Genomic DNA, 16317 nt, shown 5'->3' with positions numbered 1-16317 from the left:
AACATAATACACATGGAAAAATGTATTATAGTACTTCCTCTTGAACTATAGAAGTAGAGTGTGTGCTTCTGTATCTGAAGATTAAAGTACACAGCCCTTGAGAAATTTCTGCATTGGAAAGCATCCTATCACATTGTTCTTTTCTGTTTAGAAAAGGCTTGTGCAACTACTTCTAATAACTGAGAGTGATATGGTAGAAAAGTTACAAACGTGAACAGAAAATGAAAGTTTGTGAACGTATCATCAATTTTAAATTTTCTCCTCAGTAGGCACGGGTAGTTAGACCTGAGGACAATAAAACGAGGAAGTACCTGCTTAATGTCAGGCAAGTACCTAAGCAAACCTGAATATAAGCTGGTATGGACTTCTGTAGCACAGCTATATTTTCAAAATGGTATTCTAGAAAACGCTATATGTGACCAGAGTTATGTGCAGGAGACAGTGCAGGAAAACTTTCTTCTCTCTCCCTGTTCCCCATCCATACTTATTTGTCTGGTAACCAAGTGTTTAACCTTGCCAGTTTACATCATATCAGTCTTCTGTATTTCTGCTTATTCCTATTAGAAACATGTCTATTCATTAAGTGTATTTAATCTAAGGATAAAAAGTTTCAAGTAGGTATATTTGAATTTGTGTAATTTATATGGCTTAATTATATAAACTTATAAATAAAGGCTGTTTAGTTACCTTTGGGGAGAGGGAGGAGTTTAAGGTACCCTGCACTCTTAACTGTGTTAGCTAAGATGGAACCATTTGTAATTGATCACATTTCTATTTTGAATGTGAATGTTTTCATATTCTCTGGCATTATACCTAAATAACATGTTCAGAATTGACTTAACTGTTGTTATCCAAATTGCAGCCAGAATAGATCCGATCTTTCTGATTTAGAGCCCAATAGAAGTAAGAAAGAGGAGAATGGTCTCCTATGACTTTTGTCCTGAGCCAATGCTCTAGCACATAGGTATAGAAAAATTTTCCACACTGGACAGAATATCTTTCATTGGGCGTAAACTGCAGTCTTATTTATCTGTGGTAACAGTTCGATACCATTTTTGAAAGTCTAGAAAATGTATTGAAATCTTCTGATTGTTATCTAGGTAATTGCACTTGCTTACAATGTTTCCTCTGTGAAGTCTTGTCATCTACCTTGTCTCGGAAGCTAGAAACAGCAAGCAAAAAATAAAGCAATAGAGAAGTGATTATCTACTGTTGTCCGTACAGGCTAAACACCTGTCTTGTATGATCCAGACTAAATTTGCCATTTACTACCCCCCTAACATATAGAAATTCTTCATCATAATCTCCCGTAATCATGTTTCACCAAAACAATACCAGTTTTCCTGACTGTCTGCATAAAATAATCTGTGTTCCACCTATCATTTTGTTGCCTATTTTGGATTTTTTTAACATCTCTTCATTGTGTCCCTTAGGTCACTGATTACATTTCTAACATGTTTTTTTGATGCCACCAATTGTAAAATTGTGCTTACTTCAGCTTTCGTATTTACTTTGTGCTAAAAGCATACATGGCAAATAGAAGCTGGGAGAAAGATGCTGTAAGCTTCCCATTACCTATTTTCTTTCCAAAGGGCTGGAGAGGGCAGAGGAAATTGAAGAGCCTCCAAAAAGGAAAGTAGAAAAGGAGAGTAGAATGCACTCGGGTGTTAGGAGAAGAAATGAAAGTGGGTAGGAGACAAGGCTGGGATTTGAGAAGCATAAGCCCTTTTCCGAGGTTTGCTGTTGTACTGCTCAGTGACTTTCTATGAATCCTTTTTTGCTTCACTGTACCTCAGTTTCCTTAAGTGTAAAATCACACTGGCTGTTAAAATACTTGGAAGTCTGATGAAAAATGCTATGTGTTATGATTAGTCTTGCATCTGCAGGGATAGTAGAGCTGCTCGTCTTGCCTCATACTGCTTTATGTTCCGGGCATGATGCATTTAAGCCCTCGGTCTTGGTTTATGGGGCTGTATCTTTGCTAGAAAGGGAATAATAGTCCATATTTGTGGTTCATTCTTATGGGGTACAGCCAGATGTTTAAGAGAATATCTATTTTAAAATGTCCCAGAAAAAATCCCTGCACATTTAACAAGTGCTGTCTCCTCTTTATATGAAAAATAGCATGACTTAAACCTTGAAAATGTGTCATTAAATGATGAGCACTGGAAGTGACCGAAAGTGTCACTTGTTCTGTGACTTAATTCCTTTTGATCAAGGAAAAAAAATATCAGGGAAACTCTTGTTACAGACTGTATATAACCAAAACCTACCAGCTAATTTATCTGTCAGTTCTTTTAAAATGATTTTTGCATTTAGCAAAACTCAGCAACTTTTAAATAATAAAGCTGTCTTTCGGTCAACGAGGTGTTTTATGGTGATATAAGCAAGTCAGAAAGAAAAATTGTATACAATGAAACAGGATGTCAGTAACAATGACAAAAAGAATACAATCATGCTATATATACCTATATATTTCTACCCTGAGCTCTTTGGTTCTGCAGAGAAGTCTTCTTGGCCAAAAACATACTACTACTTTGTCAAGAGGAAATCTAGGAGTCTCTTGACTGCCTATAATCCTTTTATCTTTTTGTAATAATCACCTCAAATAGAAATGAACATACTGTGGACTGAGTTAATGATTCATCTTATATACCTTAATATAATCCTCAGGCTCTGATAAATGTGCAAGCTTCATTTGTCAGTCAAATTTATACTTTAAGAATGCCTTTGCCATAATTTACCTTATACAGATTTTAGACTACGAAGCTATAATTCACGTGAAGGAAAGTAAACATGAATTAAATTTATTGAAATTCTTTACAAATTTGAGGGAACTGCAGGGAGTTGTTCATGATCTTTAAATGTATTCTACCTGCTGGTTCTCAGATAAGTCTGCTGGTATCCAGATTCTCCTTTGGCAACTCCACTATTTTCAGTTATCAGAAGTGGCTGTTCTGTAAGAGGAAATTATATAAGAAACTTTAACTGTCCCACTAAAAGCTTTCATCGCAAAGAAAATTAACGTTTCTTAAAATCGTATGTTACACGTAACTGTTTTAGTTGTCACCAGGGTTTGGAATCTCAGTGGGAGCCACCTCTGTGGGAGCTGGAGGTGTGGAATGGCTCGATGACAGTTCACTGAGATGCAGTTTATAGTGTGGAGATCTTAGCTCTTTATTTGCTCCTTTTGAATAAGACTGGCATTGCTAAATTAGATGACTCCCTTCTCATTGCAAATCTCTCAGTCAATCAGGTTGAAAATTTCAGCTGCATCAATTACAGAGGACCTAGGGTTTTGATCTGTAGTCACATAGAAATAAAATAGTGTGACTGTAGCTGGTAACAGTTCAAATACTAGCACCATAGCAGATGAAGAGAAGTGTTAGCTTCCAGAGATATGTTTGCAGCTGGTGGCATAACTTTGAGTGTTAGGGGGGGCTATAAGTTCTACTATGAGCCATAACTTTGGATTTTACTTTTTTCCCTCCATATTCAAGCCTGTAAGAACTCAAGTGTTCCAGCTTTCAGCTTGTGCTTTAAATTCCATTTTTCTCCTGTCATCTGCCATAAGAACGTTGTGAGCTGTATTATAGATTTATTTTTGGTGGCGTTAAGAAAACTTTTTTTTTACCTGTTGTCTGTCTTCTGCATTTGGGACAGTTGATCTTTTCATTGGAATTATGAATGTGTAAGGGAATAAATGAGCACCTGATTAAAAGTGCTTCTGTGGATCTCCATAGAGCTGTTCCAGGAGTAACTGTCCCCTTGGCAGGGTTGAGAGAACACAAAGTTCCCATTCACCTCAGCCTCAATTTTATCACCTTTGTCAACGACTGAAGCAGAACCTATAGATTTTGCTTAGAAATGGCTGAGGCTATGGCATCTGTTCCATTGCATGGGATCAAGACCCCCACCTGCTGCCTTAGACAAATCCAGACATGTCAAAAAGTTCCTTAAAGCACACTTTTTTTCACTCCAGTTTTATATTCTTCTGTTTCTTTCTGGGTTATGTTAAAAAACCACTCTTCTATAGGTGTGACTTCTCCTTCTGACTCTGAAGTATTTATTTTGATTCGGTGCTCTAGGTGCAATTAGATTTACCTGGCAGCTTTGAATTGTTTTTTCTTCTCTTCTTATGCATCCTAAAATAGATTCTGTTCCCAATGAGGTGAATGAAAATTCAATCACCCCCCTTCCCCGCTTTGATTTAAGAAATATTGAATCTCCTGTGCACTTGGTTTTGTTGCAGAGTTCAAAACAGATATTTCGGACCATTCCAAGGAAGCTAAGATTCCTTCTTCTGTTTGAAATAATAGCTATTAATTCACTCCTACTTCAGGGAGAGCTGATAGCATGAAAAATAAGCATATGTGAAAGATTAGTGAATATTCTTCTTTAGCTGATATGATAGCTATTAGGTGTCATCCTCCAGCTGAGCTGTGTGTAAATGATAGTATGTCTGGTGGGGATTTTTCAAACACCTAGAAGGAAGACAAACCACAGAATCCAGAAAAAGTCAAGGAGAAAAGGTCTCTAGCAGGTTTATGACCTTACAGCATTTGATGATATTGGAAAACATCTTGATGCCTATTGTTGCATGAGATCTTGCACATCTCTTAAAATAAGAGATAACAGGCCTTAACTGAGAAAGTCTTCCTCTTGCATTCATATTTATGAGCTGTAGCTTCAGTGATGGCAGAGCAAGCATGTGGATATAAATGATAAGTAACTTCTCCACAGTCAGTGAAATTACCTAGTTGTATATGTCATCTGAGATGAGAAGTAAATTCCTTGACATCCACATGTGCCTACAAAAATTTAGAACATTATAATCCAGCTGAATTTATATATATCACCTATGTGGGAGGCTCTAGCCTAAGTGATATGGGTACTTCGACCTCAAGTGCTATAGTTAATAGGCTATATTGATAGCCTAATTCTGAGTAGTCAGAAGATCCTCGCCACATTGAAGTTGGAGCAAATTCATTGGCTTCGGTGAAGCTATGATTTCACTTTAAAAATTTTAGTTGCCAATGAAGATTTAAAAAAAAAAAAAAACCAAAAAGTAGAAAGCCTTCTACTTTCAGTGTAGGAGGAGGAAGGAGAGAAAAAGGTGCTAAGGAAGTCTTACTAATTCTTATAAATTACTTATTTAATAAAGTGGTAAGGATTTTTGTTCTATTAAGGAACCCTCACCAAAAAAGAAAATGAGATGATGAAAGAGTATAGATGAAAGCAGCTAGAATAGGAGTTATTGAAGTAGGAGATTTGTATTTTGGTCAAGAATACTTGAGAAACTAATCCGTGGTGTATGACTTTGATCAAAAGTTTTCCTTTTGTGACATGTTAGCTTCTTATATAAATTTTCTCCCTTTATAAAAGAGCTGAATGCTCTTAGATGTAAGGTGCTAAGAGATAAATACTACCAATCTAGGTTATTAATTTTAAGTAAAAGTAAGATTAAAACAGGAACAAAAATATCTTCTCAACTTAGCTGAAACTACTTAGAGAAAACACACAAACTGACTGAAAATTATGAGGCTCTAAATTAGGAATATGGTAATTGTGTAGTCACAATGCCAGTCTTCAATAATGGAAAACAATATCCTTCCACTTAAGCTCACTGTACAGGGTATCTCTCTGAGACGGCCTTTTCACAATGAGGTAATGAAATAGAACTGCAATATGTGAAATATAAATGTGTTTGTATTTGGAGATTTGTGTATTTCACGTCCTTCCAAAGATTCCATTTTTGTTCCTATTTCTTCCTATCTCAATAATACTACTATCTTTTTTTAAAATACATCTTTCCTAAAATAGTCACGGTACACAATCTGTGTTCAATTGCATACCCTAGGCTTGCTCTCAAGATCTTGGGGGTATGGGAAGAAGAAAGGAGTGAAGTTGATTCTAATGTTGATTACGCTGGTATTAGATTGAACCTCTATGGACTACCTGCTGGCTGCGGAGTTCCTAGAGCACAGAGGTTTCTGACTGTGCACCCAAAACGCGCTTAACACTGAAAAAAAAATCATGGACTATGTTGATTGACAGAATGTGGCTTAGCCTGATGCAACAGGAGCTTTTTGCTGTGGACATTCTCACAAAAAAAGTATAAGAGGGTAGGCCATAAAGGTTGTCTTCGCAGGAGGCAGCAGCTAACAGGATGGAGGCTTCCAATTATATAAACAACCTGAAGTATCTGGTTTTAAAAGGATTATGCAGTGTCAGGGTGAGGTAGATCTAAGATGAAATTGCCAGCTCGTAAGAAGAAAAGTAGTGTTGCTTTAATGAATTTTCACTTTGTATCCCCTGCAGATTTGGCTTTTGAAGAAGCATGTCTTAGCCATGCAGGTCTTTAGATATCTACTGGCTTTAAAAATGCACAAAATCTAAGTAAAATGGCGTTAACTTTCTCTTCGGGGTACCACAGCCCATATGTTTGAGAGAGTTAGGATTTAGTCTGGACCTCATCACTTCAGTGTTTAAAAACACCCTGCATTTACACATGCTAAATTAAAATGGAGTTCAAAGATTCTCCATCAGCAGCAAACTTGCATGGAATGCGTAGGAGGTAATGCTAGTTCGGGCTAAAAAGAAATTGGAACTAAAAGAGGTGATGTGAAACAAAATAAAAGCTTCAGAAAAGAGCACTTCAGATATTGCTATTTAATTAGCCCATCTTTTTATTCCTCTGGCTTTCTTCCTTTACTTTTGATGCTGTGGATATAGGTAGCTTAATGTACAGATAAGCATGCAGCACTTTATTTTCTGCTTTGTTTTATCCATGGCAATTGGACAGATAATCCCAAAGGGATTTTTTTTATTCTGGATTATTCCCAGTGAGCACCCTGGCTGTAAGCACTCTCTGACAGTAAAGTTATTGTAAAATGGCTTTTTTTGCCCTTTGAAGTAGAGCTATAACACCGAGAATAACTTTTATGGGGCCTCATGGGAATCTTGTTCTTTATGAAACTCAGTGATTATGTTCAGAGGCTGGAATAAATGTTCCTGTGAACTTTCTGAAAATAAAAGAAAGAAGGAAAAGGAGTGAGAGCATCTGCAGTTTCAAGGGTCAGGTACTCTGTCGCATCCAGTTTACTGGATTCCCTGCCCCAATTCTCACCCTAAGCTGAGGCTGGAGAAGCCGAGGGTTTCCTCTTAAGAGTAGAGTTAACCGATACTCAGTACCAGCAGGGAATTATCAAGTAGTAGCATGTTCTGGCCGTTTTCTCTCCCTTGTTGTGGGTGATGAAGGCAGAGCATCAAGGATCTAAAAAGAGAATTCTTTGTCAGGTATTTAAAAGAGAAAAATCTGTGTGTGTTTTGTTGTCTAAAGCACATGGAGAGTAGAATGAGTGTCTGAATCTAGCCCTAATTGATCTCAGTGTGTGAGATAATACTGAAAAGCTGAACAACAAGGACAGGGCTGGGTGTTTAGCCTCTTGCTTTAAACTTTAACTTTTTTTTTTTTTTAGACTTCACAACTATTCTGTGCTTTCCTCTTGCCCAGGCCTTTATGCCTATAAAAGCACAGAAGCAGAGAATCTGAGCCACTGTGTGTCTTCCGGGTCAGATATGAAGTCGCTTCAGGAAGGATGGGAGCCCTAAATATGTGGGGTGCATGGAGGTCTCAAAGTCCTCAGTTGTTCCTCTGGCAGCAGTCCTGAACTGCAGTTATGTCTAGTCCCTCCCTCCATGTATTATACCGCCTTTATCTCAAATCCACCCCCTCCTTTGGTGCCTAGAAAGCATTTTCAGCTTCTTCCACAGCTGAATATTTATTTTCAGTGGCATGTGCTGAAATTCTGTTTTCCTCCTCACCTATGCCTGTGAGCTGCTAATAAAGTCTTTCCATAGTGGTGGAGAGTATTATCTGTGGTGGATGGAACAAATTTAATCTAGGTCCTTAATACCCTGCTGTCCCTGTGATTCACCAAAAGGAGAATCCAAGTAAAATATGTCAGAAAGAAAAGGAATGTGTTACATCTGAGCAATGTCAGTCAGTGTGCAGAAGGGACAGATGTGTAGAGAAGTTGCAGTGATTTCATTGTCATGCAGGTTTTCAGCTGTCCTCTATAATCATGACCTAAATGGAATTTTATCCACTTGGCACCTCTCTGTACTACATGTGAAAGCCCTGAAGAAGTGAAGGACAATACAGAGCTTAAAAGAAGCTAGTTTTTGAGATGCTAGTGCACTGGTTTCAAATTTTGCTAACGTTCGCAATGATGAATTGACAAGAGATACAAAGCCAGCAGAAACAGTATCAGGCCTTGAAAAGCAATCTTCAGAAAATTATAGAAATGTTTAGTTACAGGGATATAAGACATTGTCTCTTGATTATACCACTCATGGAAATGGAAAATCATATAAACTTCTTGACATGCATCCTTTTTTTCCTGGCACTGGTGAAAAATAAAATATTTGCTGAGCTGAGGAACATTACTGAATGGAACACTAAAAGAATATGCTGATGATATACAGAGCTGCAAAGGTAGGGATGGTCAAACACCCAGTGGAGTGTTTCAAAATTCGCAGTTGTACATGGGTTTTGGTAGAAGCATACTTTGCAGTAGAGGAAAAACAGTGTGTTAGTAAAGACTTCCCAGGGAAGGCAGAAGAAATTCCTCATAGTGAAAAAACTAATAAAGTCATCAGTAGGTGATGAAAGATACTGTGCTGTCTAGATTCAGCTTGAATGGTGCCGGAGTGTATAGGGTTTGCATTTCTTTCGGAAACCTTTAAAAAGGAGAGAAAATTTAAGGAGTATTTTAGTTTTTTTTTTTTTTTTAAGAGAAGGAATTACTCTTTTGTTTTTGAATATGACACAAATAATAGGTAGTGCCCATCTGTCAAGGCCATTGATGGTAGTTAGGGCTGGGACAGACCATCATTCACTCATTTAGAGGCTGAGAGGCGGTAATGATGTCTCTAAAATAAATATCCCTGTGCAGGGAGGGCCTGCTTATTGGGTCAGTGCAGAAACTGCAACATAGTTTTGTGTTTAATATGAAGGGACCAGGCTAAGTGATGAGAGATGAAGAACAAAATAAGGGAGGTGAATCTGTTAGTTGGTTCTGGATGCTGGAAGTCATCTCTTCAGACCTTGAAACCTAAGAATTTCTCTCCTTGGTCATCTTTAGCCTTTATTCTTTGATAACTGAGAAGAACTCATGTGCATTTCTGTGCTTCTTCCAGAGACTGTGTTGTCCAGACAGCAGCTTTTTGTTGACTCCCGTAGCCTGGTGAAAATGTACTGCCAACGTTCCTGGTACTAGGAGCTGCCGTTCTAGTATTGTGGATGAAACCTCATTACTGTGCTGAGGTCAGATAGAGGACGACTGCTGCTTCAGTGAGGCACAAATTTCATTTGAAGTTTCTAGCTGCTTTCCATAGCAAGGAACAACGTTTGTTTTCTGAACTCTTGCAAGTTCTATTTTTTCACCATCCAGAAATTCTATCTTATGAACAGACAGCTCTCCCTCATCTCATTTTTACAAGCTAGTTAACAAGGAAGTTAATAGCTAAAGTGTAGAGTTAGGAAAAAACTTTCTGTGCAGTGTTCATGCTGGTGGAAGTTGTTGCCCTGATCACTTCCAAGACTGATACCCTCTACGTAGAGATATCTAGTAGCGAGGCAGATTTCCTGGCCACAGTCTCAGTCATGTCCCATTGAAGTAGATGGATTTTAGTGTCACGTTGAAAGTTAACCATGTGTTTAAAAGTCTTAGGATCAATGTGTTTCAAACCATCAGTTCTGAGAGAGTGAGGGCCTTAAATCAAACTTGATTTTTTTGTCAGCTTGTTCACTGGGGGTAGGACCAGGATAAGGATTCCACTAGTTAGTTCAAGCATGAACTGCTGAGCAGCTGGCATTTCTGCCATGCGTTAGCAATACGCAGGCAGCTCCCTATCTGCAAGCTGCTGTATCACAAGCCTTTGGAAGGAAAAATGTTCTTTACATTGTGTTCATTGGCACGTATGTATAAGAGAACTTTGGCTATGAAGCTTTGCACTGGAGACTCGCAGAGATCTAATCCTGTAGATTTCATTACTTCTGTGGTAAGGCAAAACTGTTCTCCACATGAGCTGCTAATAAATGCTGCTACAGGCCCTTAGGTGATGCATTATTGGTCACCCTCTGTGTCTTCATATTTGCGAGCTGATGAGGCCCTAATTCATCTAGCCCTCCAGAGAGGGAGCCACTGGTGCAGAAATAAAATAAATTCTACTGCTTGCTTGACATCACCAATCCTGTTAGAGTACTCCATTGTCAGAGAAGAAGGATAAAAACAGGAACAGCGAAGGAAGACCATAAACTGTAGATATTTTTCCATTAGAAACAAAGTTTGAGGTATTGTAAAATATGTGGCATGTTTTTGCATTGTGTCTAACAAAAATGGGGGATTGCAATAAGGTAATGTATTTGCTTTGTTAATATGACCTGCATATTGCAAGAATGTATAAATATTGCTCATTTGCTTCCATACTGACTATCTCAGGATATGAAACAGATCCAGGCTCATGCTGTTTTGGTGGTATACTTACAAGACAGGTAGATGCGTTGCTGTGCTGTTGTGCAGAATCTTGAAAGAGAATCTTCCAATGTTTTTGTTTATTAGCCATTGTTTTAGCCTTTATACCTCTTTCTGTATAGTTTTATGCAGGTTAATCCTTTTATGCAAATTCTTGTGATATTTGTCACAGAAAAGCACTCGTATAGCTCTCTGCAGTGTCCTTCGCTATTGATGCGTTTCTCTAACAGTATGTCATCTGGGAACTGCAAGTGAGCACAGTATTCAAGGTGTGTCAGTTTGATATTGCTCTGAAAAATAATAGCATTTCACTATTCTGCAATTTATAAGCTTTTCTTGAAAGCTCTACATTGATATTCTCTCTCTTTTCTTCAACCTCTTTGGTGCAACAAACACAGAACAGCTATCTCCATGTAAGTTAGCATCTAGTAAAATTATACTTTCTACTTCCATTAGTTGTGAAATGCACAGTTATCAGAGATATTAAAATCGTATCGAGAGGCATTTCTGGTATTAATGGGAATGTTGTTGGCCTTTGACCTCGGTTTGAGTGTCCAGATTTGGAAATCACTTCCCAGTGAAGCAATGTAATTATTACTATTCTTTTGGATTTTCTTTGGAATGCAGTTAACCAAAATAATACCATCAGAAGGATATAATATGCACCTCATTAGAAATTCCATTTGTCTGTGCTGCAGAGATCATGGCAGTTTGCATTAAAAATGTCTTAATAATCTCTTCATCACAACAAGGAGTCTCTTTCATATACTGTCACTTGTTTAAGATGGCCTTTTTAAAAACTGGGCTTTTAGATACTCTATAATATAAAGTTGTTCCTCATTTTCATTAAGTGCAAACATAATGTTCTCTTTTGGTAAACTATTACCACGAGTGAAACAATTTTTTTAATCATTTAGTGCATTTGATTTAGCAAAGGTTGTGTGCTTGGAATTACTTTACATTTTAATTAGAGCTGCAGCAATCTGTTAGCTAGAGCTGAACTCTGACGCCCACAAGTCTCTAGGCCTGTTTGGAAAAGCTCATGAATTCTCTGCCATTTGCCTAATGAGCTGTCGGAAAGGTTCTATCAATAGTGTCGAAAAATTTGTTTAAGGACCCTCCAGACATTCAAGAAGCTAGAATAAGCAAGGACTACTACAAAATGAATGCCATTGGGCTAAATATTTCTGGAAAGGTCCTTTGCTACTGATATAAGGAGAATTAAAGGTCATACTTGAATGTTTGCTTTTGAGGGGTGTTTTTTGAAATGTGGACTGTAAAGCATAGCTGTTAATAGCTTCAATGTATCCTCTAGAAAAGGACAATACTAAGGTATACCTGAATATCTCCTCCTCTCTTGCAATACAAGGGTAGATAGGGCCTTTTCTTCACTAATGGCAGCACATGGATTTGAGGAATACATGTAGAACAACCTCAGCATGAAGGAGGGCTGTGGTAGATGAGAGTCTTTTAGTGGATAGGCAAGTTGGTGAAAAGCTGGTACCCTCAGTGTTTCCACAGTGTCATGCACAAGGTTTGTGCAAGAGGAGTTCTCTTTTTGACAGCTCCTTCTCTGAAGGAGCTAAAAAGCACAAGAAGGTGATCTTTCCGCTTCTCTTTGGCCTACTCAGATTGCCATGTTTCTGAGAATTCAGAGTGACAATCAGTTCTACTATTGATAGTGTAAGGCTTATGGATCCACTTGGAGCCTATAGGGTATATGAGTGTCAGTGTTCAGGATATGTTCGCAGGGGGATGTGGTAGAGAGCAGTACTGCTCGACATAGCTATGTAAATCACTTATAATTAATGACTGTTGACTATTAATTCCTTGAGTTATGAAAATAGGCATCAGTTCTTTAACCATATGCTAGTAGTCCCACTGCTGTCATTGACAGAAATATTCCAAGTTTGTAAGAAGAAATATAGGTATAAATATTGAAAAGAGGAAAAGCATACACAAGAATATTTGCTTCAGATGCAGCAGTGAATAAAATATCAACTCCTTACAGATCCCAAAGAGATTGGGGGAAGCTTCAAATCCTGCTAAAGCTACCAGTTCCTAACAGAATTCTGATTTTTCTTTATTGTAATTACGAGTTGACTCTTAGTCTGTGACCCACTGAACAGGCAATTTGGATGTTCTTGATTTGAGAAATAAAAGATGGTTTGTTAAGCTACTTGATTTAAGTCTTGCTATCCTAGCTAGCAATACAGGTAAATGAACTTTCAGAGGCAAGGGACAGTAACCAAAGTTTGCTTCTTATACTCAATGTACATCACTGGTAAAAATGATTTTTAAATAACATACTCATGTTATAGACACTGCTGAAACAATACATTACACTTAAGGTTAGAAGCAGAGACTGGATGTTGCAGCATCTTTAATTCTAGGTGTATCGCCAGCATCATTTCCCTAAATGTCACACATACGTTTCCCTTCTGACTATTACGTTATTTACAACAAAAAAAATGTGATTTTTTTTTGGAGGTTGACTCAAGTTGTTTTTGTCAAATTAAAAAAGAAATAATGTTTCCTGCTGAAAAATATGGTGCTAGGCTCCCTTTCCTTAAGGAAGTAATGTAGGGACCGGTGTAAAACTCTTCAGATGTGGCAACTCCTGGGTAAATCTGTATCAAAATTCTAACAGGTGATTTTTAGAAATATTACATTTACTTTGAATGGGAAGTAGGTGTGACTGGAACAACTTACTGCCAAGCCTGTGTGTAGTGGTAAGGCTGGAGATTACTGTTTATACATTGAACACTTGCAATGTTACTATGCACCTGAATTCAGATTAGGTATCTTGCTAAATCTTTACTTTACGAAAGAGAAGACCTTAAAAATCAAAGCTGTTTTGTGTGTGTTGCAGTGTAAACATCTCAGGGAAGATGTTTTGTGGAGGACTTGCATAAAAAGAGGAGATTTTCATAAGCACAGATGTTTCTTGGGTGTCTACATTCTATTTGTGTCAATAAAACAGCTCCCAGTAGTACATTTGTGAACAATTTAAAATGCCGAAGTGTATAACATGCATTTGAAGAAAGTTCTTTAGACCTTTGTGCCATTTGCTTTAGTGTCTTGTTGGTGGTAGTGATGCATCTGCATTATGAGCTATATGCATATGGGTAAGTTATTTATGTATTTCCTGAATATAAACAGTTTTAATAACGCTTAATGAGAATTCATTCACAATACAAAAGAGATTTTTTTTGTTTACTCTTTTTAAATGCAATGCACAGATTTTTCCTTTGGATTTAGTTAGTATAACTTTCTTGTATTGATTACATTGTTTGGGTTGGGCAGAAGAAATGAATATTTCATTAGCTATATCACCTACCTATAAAATTATTGTCCTAAAAATCTATAATGAATAACTGCCTTTCTTTTCATTAAAAATGTGGGACTTTCAGTGGATACTATTTATACCCTAGAACGTGATGAAAATCTATGGTCAGCTGGCGATTATGGCTATCTATCTGTGATATGACCGCAGCCATACAGCATTTACATGCATCATTCCTATAGTAGTGATCAATTGACAAATTCTATATTGTAAACTAACAGTACTGTGGGTGCAGAGGCATTTAAGCTGGCCAAGGTATTGTCTACACATTGTGCATGCACATATGCACAGAAATGAAGATTTTTCTTACCTCATTTTTATTGTTAAGAGGAATAAAATACACCACAAAAAACGCATCATGCATTGATGGAACTAATATGTCTTAGATCAAAATTCTGGACATCGCTGTCGGCTTCTGAGGAGGAGGGTGAGCACATTGCTCACAGGCAGGTTTTTGAAATGTCAAGAATATCATCTGAATATAAAGGATAAACAACATTTATTGGCTGTTAGCAGATGGATAGACTGGCCTGTGACCTGCCTTATCTTTGTGAAGAGAAGATTAGCACCCCAGGGAGTATAACGCTAAAGCTATTCTAAAAGGCGTTGTCACCGTGTATTTAATATGTGGAACAAAATGATTAAGGATATAGATTCTCATGTTACTCAAGCTGGGCGATAACTTTTCTGCTTTTAACAAGCTGTCATTTGCCACTGGTTAGTGAATTTCAAATTGAGCTTTACTTAACTATGATACTAGTCATGCTATGTGCAGATTGTTGGAAATGCACTAAAATAGAAACACATTTTTTCACTTTAAGAACTACTTGAATATTAACATTCTTTGCTCTAAGTATGATAGCAGCCACCAGTTGCTGGTAAATACCTGCAGCCACAAAAATTCCCTTTTTAATACATATGGAAACCTAGAGTGGAAAGGTAAGATATATTAGCCCCCAGAAATTTCACTGGGTAATGCTTTATCTTGCAAGAGTGGCTTCTGTTTTGCCTTGTTGTCTTTTCCAGGAAGATATAAAGATTTTTTTCTTTGATCTAAATGACAGTGCTACATCGATGTGATGAATGACTTTAATTTCAATAAGTGTATGTGTCTGGCCCTGACACAGACCACGAGAATAGGTAACTGCATTATCTTTGCAAAGATCATCTATACCATTGCACCCTGCCTTTCAGGAAAACCCATGAAAGGCTGCTTTTTGATTCCCCATCTGTAATACACACAGAAATATGTATACAAAATTGTGGAATGGGAAATTGCAGAATGGGAATTAAAAAAAAAAACAGTAAAAGCTGTAGAACCTGAGTTTCTGTTATTATGTGGTATGGATACATGCAAGAGTCAATGCAAAGGAAACGTGTATCGTTTTGATTTTGTAGGGACTCTGAGTGTAGTCTTTTACTTAGAAGTGTGATAATTCAGCATGCAGGACAGTTGAGTGTCAGTCTCATAGACTCCTGGTATCCTTTGCATAGGTTACTGTGCTCCCTTTAGACTGTTGATAGCATTTCTAAAGCATTCATCATTTTACTAATTAACATTCTTCAGCACTCATGTCATGCCACTGATTAATCTTTCTCCGCTTTTATATTTTACACAGGAAAAGAGCCTCACCCACTGACTTTAAGGGCCTGACCATCCTCTGAGATGTGTAGAACAGACTGAAGTACTTCACATGGATTATCTGGTATTTTTTCACTAATGTGTAGCATATACAGAACCCCAGTTCACTGTGTCCCCACATCATACCTTTTTATTCAGCTTCACAGAGCACTGGGAGATCTAAAAGGAGGTTTTAAAGGAGATTTAAAGGTAAAAGGGTAACAAGAAGGGAACATGATTAAGGGCATCATGAGAGGTGTTACCCATGAAAACAATTACAGGGAGACCCTGGAATATTTCAAATAAAAGCTGGTGTTAAGGAAAAGAAAAATATTTTTATTCCATCTCTTTCCCTTTTCTCCAATTTCTTCTTCCTCCAAAGTGTAACTTATTGAAATATTATCCTTGAAAAATAATTTGATTAGTAGTTGTAGAGAGTTGTTTGTTAAAGTAAGGACTAAAAATTGTCAATGCAGACTATGGAGGAAGGTTATATGAAACCAGAAACTGACCATCAGTATCGTACTGCCTGTGTCAGATCAAACCAAGCATCAGCCTTGTATCCTTTCTTCGAGAGTCACCCATAGTAGATGTCTGAGAAGATGTTTCAGAGTAGGGAAGGCACGTGTGCTGAAACTTGCTCAAGTTCCCTCCCAACCTTCTGTCATCAATAGCACAATAATTTAGTTATCAGTAGGTAACTTCTCATTTATTTTCAATGAGACTAGGATTTTTCCTGGAAAATCATTTGGATTTTGCAGCCTAGAAGAAATTAATGCTGCTATTCTTAAATCAATATTTTGAATGTT

At 37.5% G+C, this 16317-nt stretch overlaps 1 long non-coding RNA gene across 3 annotated transcripts in view; it reads left to right on the top strand.

Moving 5' to 3' along the window:
* LOC138068763 (uncharacterized) overlaps positions 1-16317 on the top strand; it is a 244970-nt gene that overhangs the window by 167347 nt on the left and 61306 nt on the right. For all 3 annotated transcript variants that reach the window (XR_011143513.1, XR_011143511.1, XR_011143512.1), the window contains one exon: positions 15507-15593. This is a non-coding gene — a long non-coding RNA (uncharacterized lncRNA). The remainder of the gene's footprint in view (positions 1-15506; positions 15594-16317) is intronic.

The sequence above is a fragment of the Struthio camelus genome, chromosome 11, assembly GCF_040807025.1.
Source record: "Struthio camelus isolate bStrCam1 chromosome 11, bStrCam1.hap1, whole genome shotgun sequence".
Lineage (NCBI taxonomy): Eukaryota > Metazoa > Chordata > Aves > Struthioniformes > Struthionidae > Struthio > Struthio camelus.
The sequence above is the reverse complement of the archived record's forward strand: the minus strand, read 5'-3'. Positions and strand labels throughout refer to the sequence as shown.